We start from the raw sequence: 19,581 nt of genomic DNA, 5'->3' as shown, positions 1-19,581 counted from the left end.
TCTGTTCCACGTGACTCCCTCGCCACTAGAAATGACGCCATCTATTATGAATATCATGATCACAGTCTCATCTAACCCTGCCTGTGTCCAGTGGAAAACACCTCCATGGACAACATACGTTCACATATGTTCACACTTACCGTATTCAGTCCATCTGTTCATCCTCAGTTACTTCAATATCAGCAGGACATCCCATGTCTGAAGAGCAGGAGATACAAGCCAGAGCACAACCCCATACAGTGCTAACCTAGTAAAGGGCATGAGGGCTGCCTCATTTCAGCAGTGCTGTGCCACCAGATATTCTAATACACTTCCCATAGCTTTTAATTGGCAGAATTATGGTACAGTTAAGGGTTCCAGTCCACAACTACTGTATGCCAGTACCCCAGGGGGGCAATTGCTCCTGCACCCCTTACCAGCTCTTCCCATTATATCACTTCAATTTCCAGCCGTGCTTACACACCTCTCAGTGCAGAGGGTGTGTGGGTGCATGTGAGGTTGTTATTTACATTCTATGCCCTAGAGCAGTGGTTCCTAACCCAGTCCGCAAGTACCCCCTAACAGTCCAGAATTTAGGGATTACCCAGTTGTGTCTGAGGTGCTTTTAGAACAAAATTAAAAAAAAAACACTTTAGGCACAACAGGGTAATCCCTAAATCCTGGACTGGTAGGGGGTACTTGAGGACTGGGTTGGGAACCCCTGCCCTAGAGGACACTTTAGTGAAAATATGGGGCAGGTCAAGACATATTGCACATTTTTGAAAACGTGTGTAAGTGTTTAATGTTTGCATGGAAATAAATTTATGTTCTCACTGCAAAATGGTTTTATGGTTCATTGCAAATTACTCCACTAAGCATGAAATATCTTTTTAATGGATGTTTTTATATGTATACCATGTCATATTCATTTGTTACATTGTGAAGTTTTGTATACAGAGCCAAGCAGTAATGAATGTTCCTGGGATGACCCAGGGCACCATTAGTAAATAGACATTAACATGAGGATATGTGATACCTAAAATACTGTCATCACAGCAAAGTACATAATGGGGAAGGTATTTACATTCTAAGAAACTGACATTATATTTTATTAATTTAAAGGAAAACGATTATATTTGTTATTATTATTTAAAATAGAAGAGTTTGCAATGCACACACATAAAACCTATTTTCACTGCATTTCCTGGCATACATACCCTTGCTTCATGGGGGCAGCCATCTTTGGGTCCATGGGGGCAGCCATCTTTGGGTCCATTGTTCAGAAGCATAGCTTATCAGACCAAAAAGTGTGTTTTTATCAATCATGACAAAACTTTACTGTAGAACAATTTCAGTTAATCAAATTGTGCATTCTTAGCAGATAAGTGGTGTGTTCTACCAAAGAGAACTAAAGAAAATGGACGTGACCATAAAGCAAGGGAAAGCTAGGAAAATAACAGAAAATATTTATTAAAATTTTTTTTAAATAATCTTTAGAAAATAATAAACAAAAAGGCTGTATTACGTGTTAACTTTTTATTTTTTTTAGTAATAATAAAACCTATGACAGTAATAAAATAAATAGGTTATTGTCATGGAGTAACACTTCCGGGTTCGGCACTCAGCGGTGAGGAGCCGGACCCCGCACCCCTCTGACACAGCTCTGACGGTATTTAGGGAGACTGGGCCAGAGAGAGGGTGCTTGGTGATTGATTGTGTGAGCTAACGTGTGAGCTGCCTCCGTGAGACCGCGGGCTACACAGGCTCAGCCAGGGGCGGACTGAGAACCCTCAGGGCCCCCGGGCAAAATAAATCAAGGGCCCCCTTACAGGCCCCACCCATACTCCGCAGCAAGCGCCACCCATGTCCCGCCTCCAGCCACACCCTACACAATCTTTAGACACAAGGAACAAAAGTGCAATAATCCCTTCAAGGCCCCAGTAGAGACTACAATTGAGGGCTAATGGGCCATGGAGGGGGGTCTTTCTAGCAGAGGCTATCTCAGTGTCCTTTAGAGAGTGTGTTAGAAAGAATCCCCTCCAGGCCCTATTAGAGACTACAATGGAGTCTAACAGGCTTGGAAGGGGGTCTTTCTAACAGAGGCCATCTCAGTGTCCCTGCTGGAAACAGTCGCCTCCAGGCCCCAGTAGAGACTACAATTGAGGGCTAATGGGCCATGGAGGGGGGGAGCATTCTAGCAGAGGCTATCTCAGTGTCCTTTAGAGAGTGTGTTAGAAAGAATTTCCTCCAGGTCCCATTAGAGACTACAATGGAGTCTAATGGGGCCTGGAGGGGGGTCTCTCCAACACTCTGGTTCCTATTCACAATATAGCAACACAACATAGCTGATACCTAGGCTTACCTTAATTACTGTTGCTGGCTGGCAGTCTGTGGGCTTGCTGGAAGGCTGTGGGCTTACTGGCTGCGACTGGCAGCCTGTGGGCTTGCTAGCAGGCTGTGGGCTTGCTGGCTACTGCCGGCAGGCTGTGGGCTTGCTGGCTGCGGCTGGCAGGCTGTGGGCTTGCTGGAAGGCTGTGGGCTTACTGGCTGCGGCTGGCAGGCTGTGGGCTTGCTGGCAGGCTGTGGGCTTACTGGCTACTGCCGGCAGGCTGTGGGCTTGCTGGCTGCGGCTGGCAGGCTGTGGGCTTGCTGGCTGCGGCTGGCAGGCTGTGGCTTGCTGGCTGGCAGGCTGTGGCTTGCTGGCTGCGGTTGGCAGGCTGTGGGGTTGCTGGCTTTAAGCCTAACTGGTGGCCTGTAGGCTGGCTGGCTGTCTACTGGCCAGCCTGTGGGCTGGCTGGCCTGTGGGTTGGCTGGCTTGCTGGCTACTGGGGCACTCGTAGATTATTTAAAGAAATAATCCATGCACAATAACCACTACTACTCTGTGTAGTCGTTATGGTGACAGGAGGGCCGGGCCCCCCTCCCAGAGTAAGTAGTCAAACTGTTTAAGAACAGTTTGACAACTTACCTGGGGTCTGCTGGGATATGAGGCTGTAGTAGGGTATAGGAGCAGTGGTGCAATGTGTAAGGGGTGCAGTCTGTGTGAAAGGTTCAGTGTGTGTGAGGGGGTGTAGTGTGTGAATGTGTAGGGTGTGTGGGGCAATGTGTGTACGAGGGGGCTGTGTATGTGTGTGGCAATGTTAGTATGGGGGGCTGTGTGTGTATGGGTGGGCAGTGTATGTGTGTGTGTGTGAGGCAATGTGTGTAAATGTGTATGGTGTGTGTGGGGGCAGTGTGTGTGTATGGTGTGTGTGGGGGCAGTGTGTGTGTATGGTGTGTGTGGGGGCAGTGTGTGAATGTGTATGGTGTGGGGGCAGTGTGTTTATGGGGCTAAAGTTCACTCTCACCACTGCGACCACCAGGAATACCTGGTGGTCACAGTGTTGAGAGTGAACTCTAGCCCGTAGCTCCAGGGCTAGAGTTTACTCTTGCAAGAGCCGTAACGTTGCCGTGGTAACCGCGGCAACGATCTGTGCTCACGCAAGAAGGACCCAGAGGAGCTGCAGGCTGAGCTCCCGGGTCCTCTCTTCCTCCCTCCCCTGCCGGCTGCCCGCACGGTGCCTGCGGACAGGGGAGGGGGCAATTGCCCTCCTCTTACTCCCCCCTCCCCCTCTTCTTACCCCCTTCTTACCCCCATTCTTACTCTCCCCTCTTCTTACTCCCCCCTCCCCCTCTCCTTATTCCCCCTTCTTACTCTCCCCATCTTCTTACTCCCCCTCCCCCTCTTCTTACTCCCACCTCTTCTTACTCCTCCCTCTTCTTACTCCTCCCTCTTCTTACTCCCCCCTCTTCTTACCCCCTCCCCGCTCTTCTTACCCCCCTCCCCCCTCTTCTTACTCCCCCTTCCTCTTTTTACTCCCCCCTCCCCTCTTCTTACCCCCTTTACTCCCCCCCTCTCTTCTTAATCTCCCCTCTCCTTACCCCCTCCCCCTCTTCTTACTCTCCCCTCCCCCTCTTCTTACTCCCCCCTTCCTCTTTTACTCCCCCTCCCTTCTTACCCCCTCTCTCTCTTCTTACCCCCTCTCTCTCTTCTTACCCCCTCCCTCTTCTTACCCCCTCCCTCTTCTTACCCCCTCCCTCTTCTTACCCCCCTCTCTTCTTACCCCCTCCCTCTCTCTTCTTACCCCCCTCCCTCTCTCTTTTTACCCCCCTACTCCCCTCTCTCTTTTTACCCCCCTCCCTCTCTCTTTTTACCTCCCCTCCCTCTCTCTTTTAACCCCCCCTCTCTCTTTTAACCTCCCCTCTCTCTTTTAACCTCCCCTCCCTCTCTCTTTTAACCCCTCCTCTCTCTTTTAACCCCCCTCCCTCTTTCTTTTAACCCATCTCTTTTAACCCCCCCTCCCTCACTCTTTTAACCCCCCTCCCTCTCTCTTTTTACCCCCCTCCCTCTCTCTTTTTACCCCCCCTCTCTCTTTTAACCCCCCCTCCCTCTCTCTTTTAACCCCCCTCCCTCTCTCTTTTTACCCCCCCTCCCTCTCTCTTTTAACCCCCCCTCCCTCTCTCTTTTAACCCCTCCTCCCTCTCTCTTTTAACCCCCCCCCCTCCCTCTCTCTTTTAACCCCCCCTCCCTCTCTCTTTTAACCCCCCCTCCCTCTCTCTTTTAACCCCCCCCTCTCTCTTTTAACCCCCCCTCTCTCTTTTAACTCCCCCCCCCCTCCCTCCCTCTCTCTTTTTACCCCCTCCCCGTAGCGTGGCCGAGAGGCTCTGCGTCCGCGGTGCCGACCGGATTGATAGGAAGGTGCACACACACTGAGTGTGCACCTTCCTGTCAGTCCGGCCGGGTACAGGAAACAGAAACTCCTGTTCCGCGCGGAACAGGAGTTTCTGTTTCCTGTACCCGGCCGGACTGACAGGAAGGTGCACACTCAGTGTGTGTGCACCTTCCTATAACTCCGGCCGGCACCGCGGACGCAGAGCAGCTCGGCCACGCTACGGGGAGGGGAGGTGAGAAGCTGCAGCCGCCTGAGCGCTCTTAAGAGAGCGCTCAGGCGGCTGCAGCATTTAAAGGGGCGGCCGGGCCCCCTGATGGCGGGCCCCCCTCCCGGCCGGGCCCTCGGACCATGTCCGAAGTGCCCGACCAGTCAGTCCGCCCCTGGGCTCAGCCACTGGGAGCTACTTCCACCAGACTTACCTCTCCACAAGCTCAGACAAGCCGTCCCAGCCTTTGAGCAAATGCAAGGATTGCTGCATGCCATAAAGGATTACTGGAGAACGGATACTTTGCTACTTTACAAGTGGACCATATCTCTGAACTAATGGAGGACTACCCATATTAACCTAATGTATATCTTTCAGCTATTTGTCTGCAATATAATTTATTAATGAACTAATGCTTGCTTACTCAAATCTTCAGTGCTACAAGTTACTAATCTCATGAAGGACAACTCCCATCATGCTTATTCACTATGAACTGTTTCTTGCTTTGCAATTACATTCAGTGCTTCAAGTTACTAATCTCATGAAGGACAACTCCCATCATGCTTATTCACTATGAACTGTTTCTTGCTTTGCAATTACATTCAGTGCTTCAAGTTACTAATCTCATGAAGGACAACTCCCATCATGCTTATTCACTATGAACTGTTCTTGCTTTGCAAACATCCTTTGCTACTTGATTATTGTTCCTATTGAAGATTATTCTCATGAACGAATGTTACTTAATGCATCTCTGAAGAAATACTTAATAATGAACTTTGTGTTGTTGATTACTTGCACTTCTTCTTATTGGATTATTGCCTAAATGCAACTCATTTAAGTTTAACACTTATTAAAACTTCAGTTGAATCAAGTTACCAGTGATTCTCTCTTTTCTTAAAGCTACAGTATTGATAGTTAAGGATTCTCCATTTCTTCACTATTGTAATTAGGGAGATTACAAGCTACAGTTGAGTTCCAATCCAAATCACCCCTAGTAGCGTAACAGTTATCTTAAAGCTATAATAAATGTTCATGGTAACACAAAAGTCAACAATAGATCACAACAGCAATAAATGAAAGGGAGTGCCCGTACATATATATGTAACTCCTACATTGTAAAAAGACACCTAACCCACATATCTCTGAAAACATCTTATAACAAACAAATGAGCAAAGTTCTTCCTTCAAACTGAACTCACAATGAAAAACACATATTGCAAAATCCCATGAAGTATTTCAAAATGCCTGGAAAGGCCAGAACTTGTACAGATTTATTTCACATAATCTAAACTGCTGTCTGCCTACTTTAGTTGTGGACATAGCGAAACACATATATGTTTTAACAGTTTTAAGAAAATACAAGAGAGTGATACTAATATCTGTTTAGCATCAATAATCTGCATAAAACTGTTGCAAATCTTATTTCAAAATACAGAACTATAAATCTATAAATGTTCCACCACTGAACTTGATGTAAAGAAAAAAACATGTGATATAGAAGCAGTGAATTTATCAAAACTAGGGGTCCCGGAGGTGCTTGTAGCCTTGCACCCTTGTTTGACAATAGCTAATGTGATAATGAAACTTTTTGTATAAGTAAAATCCATTTAATCTTTTTTTAAAGCCATTTGTTACATGAGCAGGTCAGCTGACACACTAAGTCAATGATTTTAATTATGGAAGAAATTTATATTGCTATTGTGGAAGTGGGACTTTGACATTAGCAATAGCCAAACATGGGATCATGCTGCTGACGCCTTTGGTTCACCGGGTTTTGATCAAACTGCTTGCAAAACAGTTTCACCAAGAACTAAGGGACTAAGTGTCAGCATACTAATGGTAGCAAAATCAGTACATTTGGAATGTAGTGGCTATGGTTCTTAGATTGGTCCTCTAGCGACTAGCAAAACACAGCTGTGAGTTTGATATGCAAATACCAATAAATAAATCAAATAAATTCTACAGATAAAGTAAAATCACAAAACAATAAATGAATAAAATTAGAAGTCCTTTGGTAGTGAGATTGCTGCTACTGGATCTCATACAATAATTAATTGCAAAGCCAATACAAACTGAAATGCCTACTTGTACTTGAACGGTCATGAAAAAAACTAAAGAAGATATATTTGCTTCCATCTTTAGCTACTGGCACTCAGGGCCGGTGCAAGGATTTTTGGCTACACAGGCGAAGATGCATTTTGCTGCCCCCCCCCCCCCCCCCCCCCCGCCCAACAAAAAAATGTATCTTCACCTTTGAGTCTCGTAGCCCCCTTTTGAATTTCTTACCCTCTTTAATGCTTCATATCCCATCTCTTTAATGTCTTGCCCTTTTGTTTCTTACATCCCCTTTTACATCCCCACATTCTATGTCTATTTCTTCCCCAGCCCCTTTCTGTCTCTTTCTCCCATACAAACACAGATAAATGGTCAAAAATACATATATGCACAAAGACACAAAAATAGAAACACACAATCATACAGGCATACAGACCGTTATTTAGGCACACAGTGACAAAGATATACAGACACACAATCAAACACATGCATACAGACACAGTCAAACAATCTACACTTTTCATAAATTTTGAGTATGTTTATGTGAATGTAGGGGTGTGTTGTGTTGACGTTTGAATGCAGGGGGTGTCTTTGTATGTAGTGTTGGCGTTTTACTGCTGAGATGTATGCACATTTACACAAACATTGCCACAAACACTGCGATACACACACACACACACACATATATATATATATATATATACATAGATACACAGATTGACAACATACAGACACACACACACAGTATATATATATATATATATATATATATATATATACAGTATTGCACTATGCCATATATTTCTTATTTCCCTAGCTTGGAATAGCCCTATACAGGCCCGGACTGGCCATCGGGCATACCGGGCAAATGCCCGGTGGGCCACGATGGCCGTGGGGCCAAGGCCGGCAGGGGAGATCACAGGATCTCCCCTGCTAGCCTCTGCAAGGCCAGCGCTATCCGAGCGCCAGCCCTGCTGTGTGTCTCCATGGGCCGGTAGGGAGATCAAAGATCTCCCTCACCGGCCCAGAGACACTGAGATGCGGCCGTCGGCAGGAGAGGGTGTGAGGGAGGCAGGAGAGAACACCGGCGGAGCTCTAGCCAGCAGCTCCGCCGGGTCCTCTCGCGAGGTCTGAGCGTTGCCGCGGTTACCGCGGCAACGCTCAGATCTCGCGAGAGTGAACTCTAGCCTCCAGGCTAGAGTTCACTCTCACCACTGGACCACCAGGGAAGGAAGCTGCAGAAAAGATCCCCCCTCCCAGGCATGATGTAAGAAGGGAGGGGGGATATTAAGCAATCTGCCCCACCTCCACTAGGACCACCAGGGATCAGGCACCCCCCCCCCCATGGAAACCCGGCTTCCCACCCCCTAAAGGTAAGAAGGGGGGGGGATATAACTTTTTATTTTTTTATTATTACATTTAAATACAAAATACACTCACACTAACAGCCCCCCCAGACACACACACAGCCCCCCAGACACACACAGCACCCCCAGACACACACAGCACCCCCAGACACACACACAGCACTCCCAGACACACACACAGCACTCCCAGACACACACACAGCACTCCCAGACACACACAGCACTCCCAGACACACACACAGCACTCCCAGACACACACAGCACTCCCAGACACACAGCACCCAGACACACACAGCACCCAGACACACATAGCACCCAGACACACACAGCACACCCAGACACACACAGCGCACCCCCAGACACAGCGCACCCCCAGCACTCCCAGACACACACACACAGCACTCCCAAACACACACAGCACCCAGACACACACAGCACTCCCAGACACACACACGGCTCCCAGACACACACAGCGCACCCCCAGACACACACACGGCTCCCAGACACATCGCACCCCCAGACACATCGCACCCCCAGACACACACAGCACCCAGACACACACAGCGCACCCAGACACACATAGCGCACCCCCAGACACACATAGCGCACCCCCAGACACACAGCAAACAGCACCTTCAGACACACACAGCACCCTCAGACAGACAGCATCCTCGCTCACACCCAGCACACTCCCACACATATACAGCACACACACACACACAGCACCCTCAGACAGACAGCATCCTTGCTCACACACACAGCACACTCCCACACATATACAGCACACACACACACACACACATATATATAATATATAAAAAACAAACTCAGTGAGTTAACAAAGAAAATTAGAAACCTAGAATGTGACGGTAGAAAAAAACACCCTCACACACAGCACCCCTCTTACATACACACACACACACTGCGCCCCTCACACATACAATACGTCCAAATATATATATATATATATATATATATATATATACACATACACATACACACTTCAGCACCCCTCACACTGTACCACTACATACATTACGCTCCAGATAAACGCTAGATCCCTTACCCTATATGCACTCTTAATCCTCTACACATACACACACACCCTCTCTACAACCCCCCCACACACACTACGTCACCTATACACACACACTACAGCCCGTAAGCACACACTCGCTACATCCCCTATAACACTATGCTCCCTATACACACACTCTCTACAGCCCCTAGCCACACATATTACACCACAAACACAAATGAAATTGACCTATTTACACAATACCACACCACACTCTACACACACGCAATCCCACAAGCAGGCTCCAAACATATGCACCATGCACTTTACTGGCCCTTTTGTCCTCTGGTATCCCACTTGTGGAGAAACCAGAGACAATTTAAAAGCAAACACAGCGCAAGCATGTTATTAAATTTGCTTGCGCTGCGCAGAACAAATTCAGGGCCTTTTTCTAAATGCCAGAGCTCTTCAGCGGGCTCTGCGCATTGAACTAACATGCTCACTTTGAGAGGTGGCGTGCTTCTTAGGGGGGTGCTCTGATTGAAAAATGCCCGGGCCTAATTTTTTTCCCAGTCCGGCCCTGGCCCTATACCATACACATGTTGAATTGAAGATAGGAGGAAATCTTCGGGCATATCCTATATTGCTAAGGGAAGTTATTTCACTTTTTATACAGCACTGTATGTGGACACTATCCTTGAGTGTGTGAGAAATTCTATATATCTTTTATACAGATACACACACTGACAGACAAACAGATACACACACACACACACAGTCACGCACAGACAGACATACAGAGATACACACACACACACAGTCACACACTGACAGACATACAGACACACACACACACACATACAGTCACACACTGACAGACATACAGATACACACACACAGTCACACACTGACAGACATACAGATACACACACATACACATGCTAATCATATATACTTTTATAGCCACCCTCCTGTTTCCTACCTTTTGGGTGCAGGAGGGTGGCTTCCCTGGAATCCAGTGTGAAGATCTGGCTGAGGTAGTTGGGAGTTAGGGGCTGGCTCTACTCTCCCAGCCCCTCCTCTCTGCTCTCCCATGCTGCTCCAACCATGCAGATACAGAGGGGGCGGTATTTCCAGTTCCTGCAAGGAGCCAGCCGCGCTGTGTGCTACGCGGGGAGCAGGGATATGACGTGTTCCTATCCCCGCGCCCTCCACACAGTCCGCCTGTGCCGCCTTATGGTAGCGGCCCTGCTGGCACTACATCCACCATGAGCCAGCATCAAGGATGATGTCTAGTGCATGCGCAGGAGTAGAAAAAAGAGGTCTATGGAAGATCCCACAATGCAATCTCACACGAGACGTTTTGCCTCTTCTCTCACCTGACACTTTCAAGGTAAGACTTGATGGCAGAAACTCCATTGAGGATTTGCTTTTTTGTCAGCCGTTGTCAACCTCGGACATTGTCCATAAAACAAACTAGTCTCTGCTTTGTCTAGGGATATTTTCGATTGCATTGGAATTTTAATGAAATTCCAACACAGTCAAAATCAGTGTTTTATAAACATCGTATGTTTGTGAAATACTCAAAAGTAACAGAGCCACTTTAAATAGTTTACAAAGATATTTATTTGTGAAAACATTTCCGGGTTACACACAGAATTGCTTTAAAGAATTCTCAAATCCTCAATTTAAGCACAACCTAGTAGCTAACTAGAAGTTCTAGTTACATTTAAAAAAAAAAAACTCTTAAGAGATTATTTTCTTTTCATGTGTACAGGACTGCTGTGTAAAATGCCCTGCACACATTCATACTTACATTTCTCAAATTAATGCGGGAACATGCATGAATGCCCCAGGGCCTCCACGGTTCTATCACATTGCCTCAACATGGAAGTGGAACAGTTACTTCACTGTAAGTGGCTGTTCCTCTTAAAAGGACAACTGTCGGCTCACAAACTGTTCTGTAATATATTTGATCCTTTCATAAATTTTGAAAGGAAAAACCTTTAGTAGATGGCAAGACCTTCAGCCATATACATACATCTTGGGTCAAACAATGTTTTTTATAATCGACAGTCTCTTTGATCTTCTGAAGTACAGTGACATCATCAGACCAACTATCTGTTGGGTTTCAAACACTGTCTGACCCAAGGTGCATGTTTATGGCTGAAGGATCCTGCCATATACTAAATGTAGGCATTAGTTTTTGTAATTTTTTTCCTATACTTGATAAAAAAAATGTTAAAAAATCTATTTCCTTTCAAAACGTGATGATAGGATTATTATCTAAAAAAAAAAAAAATTGGGGACAGCAGTTGCCCTTAAATACTCCCTTCACAGCTATAGAAAAATCCTTTAAAAATATTTTTTAACAACATATGTAATGGAAACACAGAATATTTTTAACATACAGCAATGTACTTTTCAGTGCAGAGAGAAACGACAGAAAGGTATATTATCATCTATTTGCTGAAACAATTAATTGTTTCCCCCCCACCCGGCCCTCTCTTGTCTCCCTACATATAGTAAAATCTTACTTTATCCAAGTCTTCAGCTGCTGCCATTGCCCCTGTCTGCCTCTGACCTGCCTGCTGACATCATCAGAAGTGGTGGTCTGAGCCAATCACATTGCTTCCCCATAGGATTGGCTGAGACTGTCAAGGAGGCAGATCAGCAGCAGAGCCAGCACAATTCAAACACAGCCCTGGCCAATCAGCATCTCCTCATAGAGATGAATTGAATCAATGAATCTCTATGAGGAAAGTTCAGTGTCTGCATGCAGAGGGTGTAGATTAATTGAATCAATGGATCTCTAGGAGGAAATTTCAGTGTCTAATGCAGAGGGTGGAGACACTGAATGGCCGTGCTGCTCACTATGCAGCACTGCCCCAGGAAGCACTTCTAGTAGCAATCTGAGGAGTGGCCAGTGGAGTTATAACTAGGCTGTAATGCAAACCCTTCACTGCAAAAAGCCTGAAGGGAAATGATTATACTCACCAGAACAAATACAAGAAGCTGTAGTTGTTCTGGTGACTATAGTGTCCCTTTTACCAGTCATTGAATCTGTGTGGATTTTTAAAAATTTGTTTAATTAACATTTTTGTCATAATCATAAATGATTTGCACTTCAAATCCATGTTGTGTTGATCAAAGGGTAAAAATCCTAATAAAACTAATTTTAATTCCAGGTTGTAACATAACAGACTGTGGGATGGTCCAATCGGGAATATTTATGTAAGACACTGCAGAATTCATTATTTAGTTAAATTTGCTTCAATTTTTTCACCAACTAGGTTCCTGAAAATATGTTTATTTTTCTTTTGCTGACTTTTCAATGTTGTGCAAGATTTCTTAGGATAAACAGAGAAACATATACTCCCTGGCCATTACTGGTAACGACTGCCTCTGACCGGGCTTCCCTTAGCTCTGGTTGTTGGAAAAATCAAGGTTTTTCATGCAAAAAGAAAACAAAAAAAATTTAATAATTTCATACCCAGGGCAGGCAGAGCAACTCATTCTACTGATTATACTTGCAGGGTTTATTTTTAGCACGAAAAACTGCAGGGGTTATGTGTAAAGAGCAATTCAGTAGCAAGGTTGTAAAAGTGGAGTAGTTGCTGTGGTAACCAATGGAATGATCCTGATAACTGTTCCACTTTTAGAACTTTGGACCAGATTTAATCAAAACTCCAATGTGTCAGGCTTGATCCTAATTATGACTGTACATTTGAATGCCACCTATCACACCAAATTGTTTGTAGACTTGCCTGGGGCCGATTAATATCAAGTGCCTGTGATATCCATTGGTGTCTAAAATAACATGGAACCCATGTTTTAGTGCTCTAGGCAAACCTCAACTAAAAACATTGTCCTGTGGGTCCCAGGAGCTGGCCGCCTGGCCACCTCAGGGCCTCCCAGAGGCTGGCATGCGTTGATGTTGCGGGGGGCGAGGGAGCACTCTTCCCTGATCTCTTCCTGTTTAGCTCCCTCGCGCACACCGCAGTGATGCCGGAGCCGGAATATGACGTCACTCTGGTTCCGGCATCACTAAGAGGCGGGCGAGGGAGCTGAGCAGGAGGATCAGAGCTCCCTCGTCGCCCCCCTGAACTGTGCGCCTGCATTTCTGACCGACCGCCAGACCACCTGCATTGCCCTGCCAGTCCCCTGGAGAATCCCCGGGAGAATCCGCCAAAATACCACAAAAATTTAAGCAAACGATAAAAAAAAATAAAAATGTGTGTGTGTGTATCTGTTAGTGAGCATTAGTGTGTGTCTGATAGTGAGAGTGTGTATGTCTCTGTTTATGATAGTGTGTCTGTTTGTGCGTGTCAGTGTGTGTCTGTTAGTGAGAGTGTGTGTCTGTTAGTGAGAGTGTGTGTGTCGGTGAGTGTGCTAGTGTGTCTGTGTCTGTTAGTGTGTGTGTGTGTCTGTTGCTGAGTGTTTTTATTTGTCTGTGTCTGTTAGTGAGTGTGTATGTCTGTTAGTGAATGTGTATGTCTGTTAGCGAATGTGTGTGTCTGACACTGAGTGTATATGTGTTTGTCAGTGTGTGTCTGTCAGTGAGTATATATGTGTCACAGTGTGTGTGTGTCTGACACTGAGTGAGTGTGTGTCTGTCAGTGAGTGTGCATGTGTCTTGTCAGTGAGTGTGTATGTGTATCGGTCAGTGAATGCATGTGTCAGTTAGTGTGTCTGTCGGTGGATGTGTGTGTGCATGTCTGTCAGTGAGTTTGTATGTTTCAGTGAAAGTGTGTGTTGGTTAATCAGTGTGTGTGACAATGACTGTGTATCTGTCAGCAGGGCCGGTGCAAGGATTTTTGCCGCCCTAGGCAAAAAAAAATTTGCCGCCCCCCCATATGTCCAGCCCACCATGTGACATCACAATGCCCCGCCCATATGCTCTGCCATATGGGCCAACGCCAGTCTTCACAAAGTGTCTTATCTGAAAAGACAGTGTGTTTACATTAAAAAGCCTACAGGCACAAGCTATAGACACCAGAACCACTACATTATGCTGTAGTGCTTCTGGTGACTATAGTATCCATTTAATGTGAGGTAAATTAGAGATTAGTGCCACTAATAATATATTGGATTGCCTACTTACCACCAGATGAGGACAAGAGGCTGATGATGGGCTCAGTCTGGCTCCACAGGTCTGGTGTAGAAGAGGCTCTCTGGAGACTGTTTTTAACAGTGCTCACAACAATTAACGAACAGGAAGCAGCTCCATTTTTTAGGGCCCCTTACACAGCTCAAGGTCTGGGCCCCCAGGGGGCATACGCCTACAATGCCAACCCTTAAATCCACCTACATGGCCCATCCATGAGTTGGGGATGTTTTATGTGTGCAATTTGTGTAAGGGATGTAGTGTGTTTATAGGGGATGTAGTGTGTGTTTGCGTGTAAGGAATGCATTGTATGTTTCTGCGTGTGTGTGTGTGTAAGGGGTGCAAGGTTTGTTTCTGTGTATGTAATTGAATGCAGTGTGTGTCTGTAAGGGGTGCATTAATTATGTAAGAGAACGTAAGGGATGCATTGTGTGTTTCGGGTGTGTCTGTGTGTGAGTAGGAATGCATTGTATGTTTCTGTGTGTGGGGGGGGTGCATTGTGTATGTGTGTAGTGTAAAAAAGAGAGGGTTTGTGGGGTAGGATAGAGACTGGGAGGGGAACAGCTCTTTCTTTTTTAAAAAAAAAATCATAGTGCTCTCCCCTCAATTATTGATTTCCCCTTCCCTTCTGTCCCTCTGTGTTCTCCCCTTCTGTCACTTTGTGCTCTCCCTTGCCCCCCTGTCCCTCTGCAGTCCCCCTTGGTGGTCTTCTCACTCCCCCCTCCTTAGTGGTCCTCCCTCTCCCAAACCCCTTAGTGGTCCTCCCTCTCCCAAACCCCTTAGTAGACCTTCCCCTACTCCCCCCACCCCCTTAGTGGTAATCACCCTCCTCCCCTCTCCTTAGTAGTCCTCCCTCCTTACCCCCCTTTGGTGGTCCTTCCCCCCCTTAGTGGTCCTTATCCCCCCTCCCTCCCCTAGTGGTCCTTATCCCCCCTCCCCTAGTGGTCCTTATCCCCCCCAACCTCCCATAGTGGTCCTTATCCCCCCTCCCTCCCTCCCCTAGTGGTCCTTATCCCCCCTTCCCTCCCATAGTGGTCCTTATCCCCCCTCCCTCCCATAGTGGTCCTTATCCCCCCTCCCTCCCATAGTGGTCCTTATCCCCCCTCCCCTAGTGGTCCTTATCCCCCCCAACCTCCCCTAGTGGTCCTTATCCCCCCTCCCCTAGTGGTCCTTATCCCCCCTCCCTCCCATAGTGGTCCTTATCCCCCCCTCCCATAGTGGTCCTTATCCCCCCCTCCCTCCCATAGTGGTCCTTATCCCCCCCTCCCTCCCATAGTGGTCCTTATCCCCCCCTCCCTCCCATAGTGGTCCTTATCCCCCCCTCCCTCCCATAGTGGTCCTTATCCCCCCTCCCTCCCATAGTGGTCCTTATCCCCCCTTCCCTCCCATAGTGGTCCTTATCCCCCCCTCCCTCCCATAGTGGTCCTTATCCCCCCTCCCTCCCATAGTGGTCCTTATCCCCCCTCCCTCCCATAGTGGTCCTTATCCCCCCCTCCCTCCCATAGTGGTCCTTATCCCCCCCTCCCTCCCATAGTGGTCCTTATCCCCCCCCTCCCTCCCATAGTGGTCCTTATCCCCCCTCCCTCCCATAGTGGTCCTTATACCCCCCTCCCTTAGTGGTCCTTATACCCTCCCCCCCCTTAGTGGTCCTTACCCTCCCCTCCTGCCCATGTAGCGTGGCCGGGCGGCGTGGAACGCGGGACAGGAACCTCTGTTTCCTGTACCCGGCCGCCGGCGGAATGACCGGAAATGCTCACTCAGTGAGCACTTCCTGTCATTCCGCCGGCGGCCGGGTACAGGAAACAAAGGTTCCTGTCCCGCGTTCCGCGCCGCCCGGCCACGCTACATGGAGAGACCGGCAGGAGGGAGCGCTCTGCGCTTCCCTCCTGCCGGTCACTCAAACCCGGCCGCCCTCCGTGCAGCAGTGCTGCGCCGCCTGGGGCTTGTTAAAGCGCTCAGGTGGCGCAGCATGAGGAGGCGCAGCGGGGACAGGGATCCGGCGCCCCCTGGTAAGTTGCGCCCTAGGCGGCTGCCTAGGTCGCCTTACAGGTGGCGCCGGCCCTGTCTGTCAGTGAGTGTAGGTCAGTGTATGCATCAGTGAAGGCGTGTGTCTGTCAGGCAAAGAGCGTGTTGGTTTTTAACAGGAAGTGAAATTTAGAAGGGGGGGAGGGGGCTGAGTTTTGTCATGCCTAGGGCAGCACAAAACCATAATACACCACTGGTAGTAACTGCTATATTGGATGAAAATTTTAATTTATAACAGAAATTTTCACATAAGACACTAGCTGATAAGCAATGAGTAAGCACTGCTTCCAAGTATACAGTAATATAACCCACGGCTCCTGGGCTGACTCCCTCCCTGCTAGATCACATGCTCAGCTATTACAAAGAGGACAATAAATAGGGAGTGTTTGAGCACAGGGAGTGGCAATAGAAATGTAACTGTTCAACAGAATATTGTAAACATAGGGATAACCCAATGTAACAGCAATAAAGGGTGATACATGGGGGTAAATGATTGATTCAAGACTGCAGTTTCTGGGAGTGAAAAGGAAGAGACAGACAATACAACATAGGAGAAAACTTCAGGTTAATGAACAGTAGAACATTTTGAGTTGGGAATGACGCAGCTTGTCTGTAACCGACAGCTCTCTGACACACTCGGGCATTAAAAGTTAAACAATGTATCATGTAAAAGGCATTTTAATAAATTATTCTTAGTGGAGCCTGAAAATATTGCAGTAATTGGGTTAATTCCACTGCTTCCTGGTAGAATAAAATTTAATGTAACAGTGATTATCACCCAAAACTGTAAAAACAAGCCCTTTATATCAGACCACACACAACTGCTCATGATACATTGTTTCCAGTAACAGCCTCACACAGGACAGTGGATACATTATAACTGGAAAGTGTAGAATAAAGTGTTTAGAGCAGATTTTCCCAATTGGTGTTCTGCGGAACCCCACAAATGGGGTTCCGCCATAATTTTGGGAAACAAAATTGCCGCCACTGATAATTGAGACGGGCGGCGAGGGAGTACTCTCCCCTGCTCAGCTCCCTCGCACGAACCGCAGTGGTGCTGGAGCAGAAATATGGCGTCACTCTGGGTCTGGCAGCATCACTAAGAGGCGAGAGAGAGAGCTGAGCAGGAAGATCACTGCTCCCTCGCCACCCGCACGCCGGCCACTCAGCCTAGCAGCCCCACTGGACCCCAGGGACTGCACGCCAGCCGCTCAGGCCAGCAGCCCCCCCGGACCCCAGGGACCGCATGCCAGCCGCTCAGCCCAGCAGCCTCCCTGGGCCCCAGGGAAATAGAGACTCCATGCGAGCACTCCCAAAGGTAGGGAGGCTGGGTGGAGTGAAATAAATTTTGTGTGTGTCTGTTAAGGAGTTTGTATGTGTGTTTGTCAGTGAGTGTGTGTGTGTGTGTGTGTGTGTGTATGTGTGTTTGTCACTGAGAGTGTACGTGTGTTTGTTAGTGAGTGTGTGTGTGTGCTTGTCAGTGAGAGTGTGAGTGTGTATGTGTCTGTCAAAGAGTATGTGTGTTTGTCAGTGAGAGTGTATGTGTGTGTCAAAGAGAATGTGTGTGTCAGTGTGTGTATCTGTGTGTCAAGGTTTGTGGATGTGTCACTGTGTGTATCTGAGTGTGTGTGTGTGTGTGTCAGTATGTGTGTATTGGTGTGTGTGTGTGTGTGTGTGTGTGTATGTGCCAGTGTGTATCTGTGTGTCAAGGTCTGTGATTGTGTCAAGGCGTGCATCTTTGTGTCTGTGTGTATATTGTATATGTCAGTGTGTATATGAATGTGTGTGTATGTGTCAATGTTTTATATGTGTGTCTGTGTGTTAATTTGTTTGTGTATGTATGTACGTACGTACGTACGTACGTACGTATGTACGTGGCATACATAGCAGCAATCAAACACCATCCCAGCAATCAAACACGTATATGTGCATACATCCCAGCAAACACCAACACAACATGCAAACACACTCCTGCAAACACAAACATTACATACAAAAAACACTGAATTTAAATTTAAAATTTATATACAAACACTCAAACACACCCTTCACTTAAACACTCAGACACTAATAGTACACACCAATGTACATCCGCATTTAAAAGCTAACACTACATTCAAGCACACCCCTGCACGCAAATGCAAACATTACATACAAGCACACCCCTGCATGCAAATACAAACATTAAATACAAACAAACCCCTGTATCAAAACGCTAACATTATATACAAACACCAACTGTACACACAAAAGCACACCTGCTCCTAAGTACAACTAATCGTTTAGTATCTGTGCTACAGCGCCAAATTTTGGGGAGTTTCCACGTTGTAAGCGTATTATATCAAAGGGTTCCACGGGAAAAATTATTTGGGAACCCCTGGTTTAGAGTATTTGTATGTACTATTTAACAACTGAATGATGCACCTCTAAACTAAATGTATAGCTCATCAATGTTTTCCCAGATTGATACCATGTATAATGTGCTTAAAAAAATAACAAAGAAACAAAAAACAGGGTTATTTATTAAAGTGAGAATTCAAAGTAACTTTCCAATTTAATGTCAGAATAGTTGAACAGGAAGAATTTTAAAGTTGAGCTACTTTGACCTGAATTGTAAAAATCAGTTTGCATGCTACAATGGGTAGTACTTCTTAGCGAGGCTTCTTAGCGTGGGAAGGAGGGGTTACTAACACAGAAACCAGGGAAGGAAGGGGTAACTATAACAAAGAACAGAAGCAGCCAGTACATAACACATACATAAGGGAGATATGGAGTAAATAACACATACATGACAAGGGGGACATAACACATACATGATAAGGGGGGCATTGAGTAAATAACACATACATGATAAGGGGGGCATGGAGTAAATAACACATACATGATAAGGGGGGCATGGAGTAAATAACACATACATGATAAGGGGGGCATGGAGTAAATAACACATACATGATAAGGGGGACATAACACATACATGATAAGGGAGACATGGAGTAAATAACACATACATGATAAGGGGGACATAACACATACATGATAAGGGGGGCATTGAGTAAATAACACATACATGATAAGGGGGGCATGGAGTAAATAACACATACATGATAAGGGGG

This window comes from Pelobates fuscus, chromosome 1 (genome assembly GCF_036172605.1).
Source record: "Pelobates fuscus isolate aPelFus1 chromosome 1, aPelFus1.pri, whole genome shotgun sequence".
NCBI classification, from domain to species: Eukaryota; Metazoa; Chordata; class Amphibia; order Anura; family Pelobatidae; genus Pelobates; species Pelobates fuscus.
The sequence above is the reverse complement of the archived record's forward strand: the minus strand, read 5'-3'. Positions refer to the sequence as shown.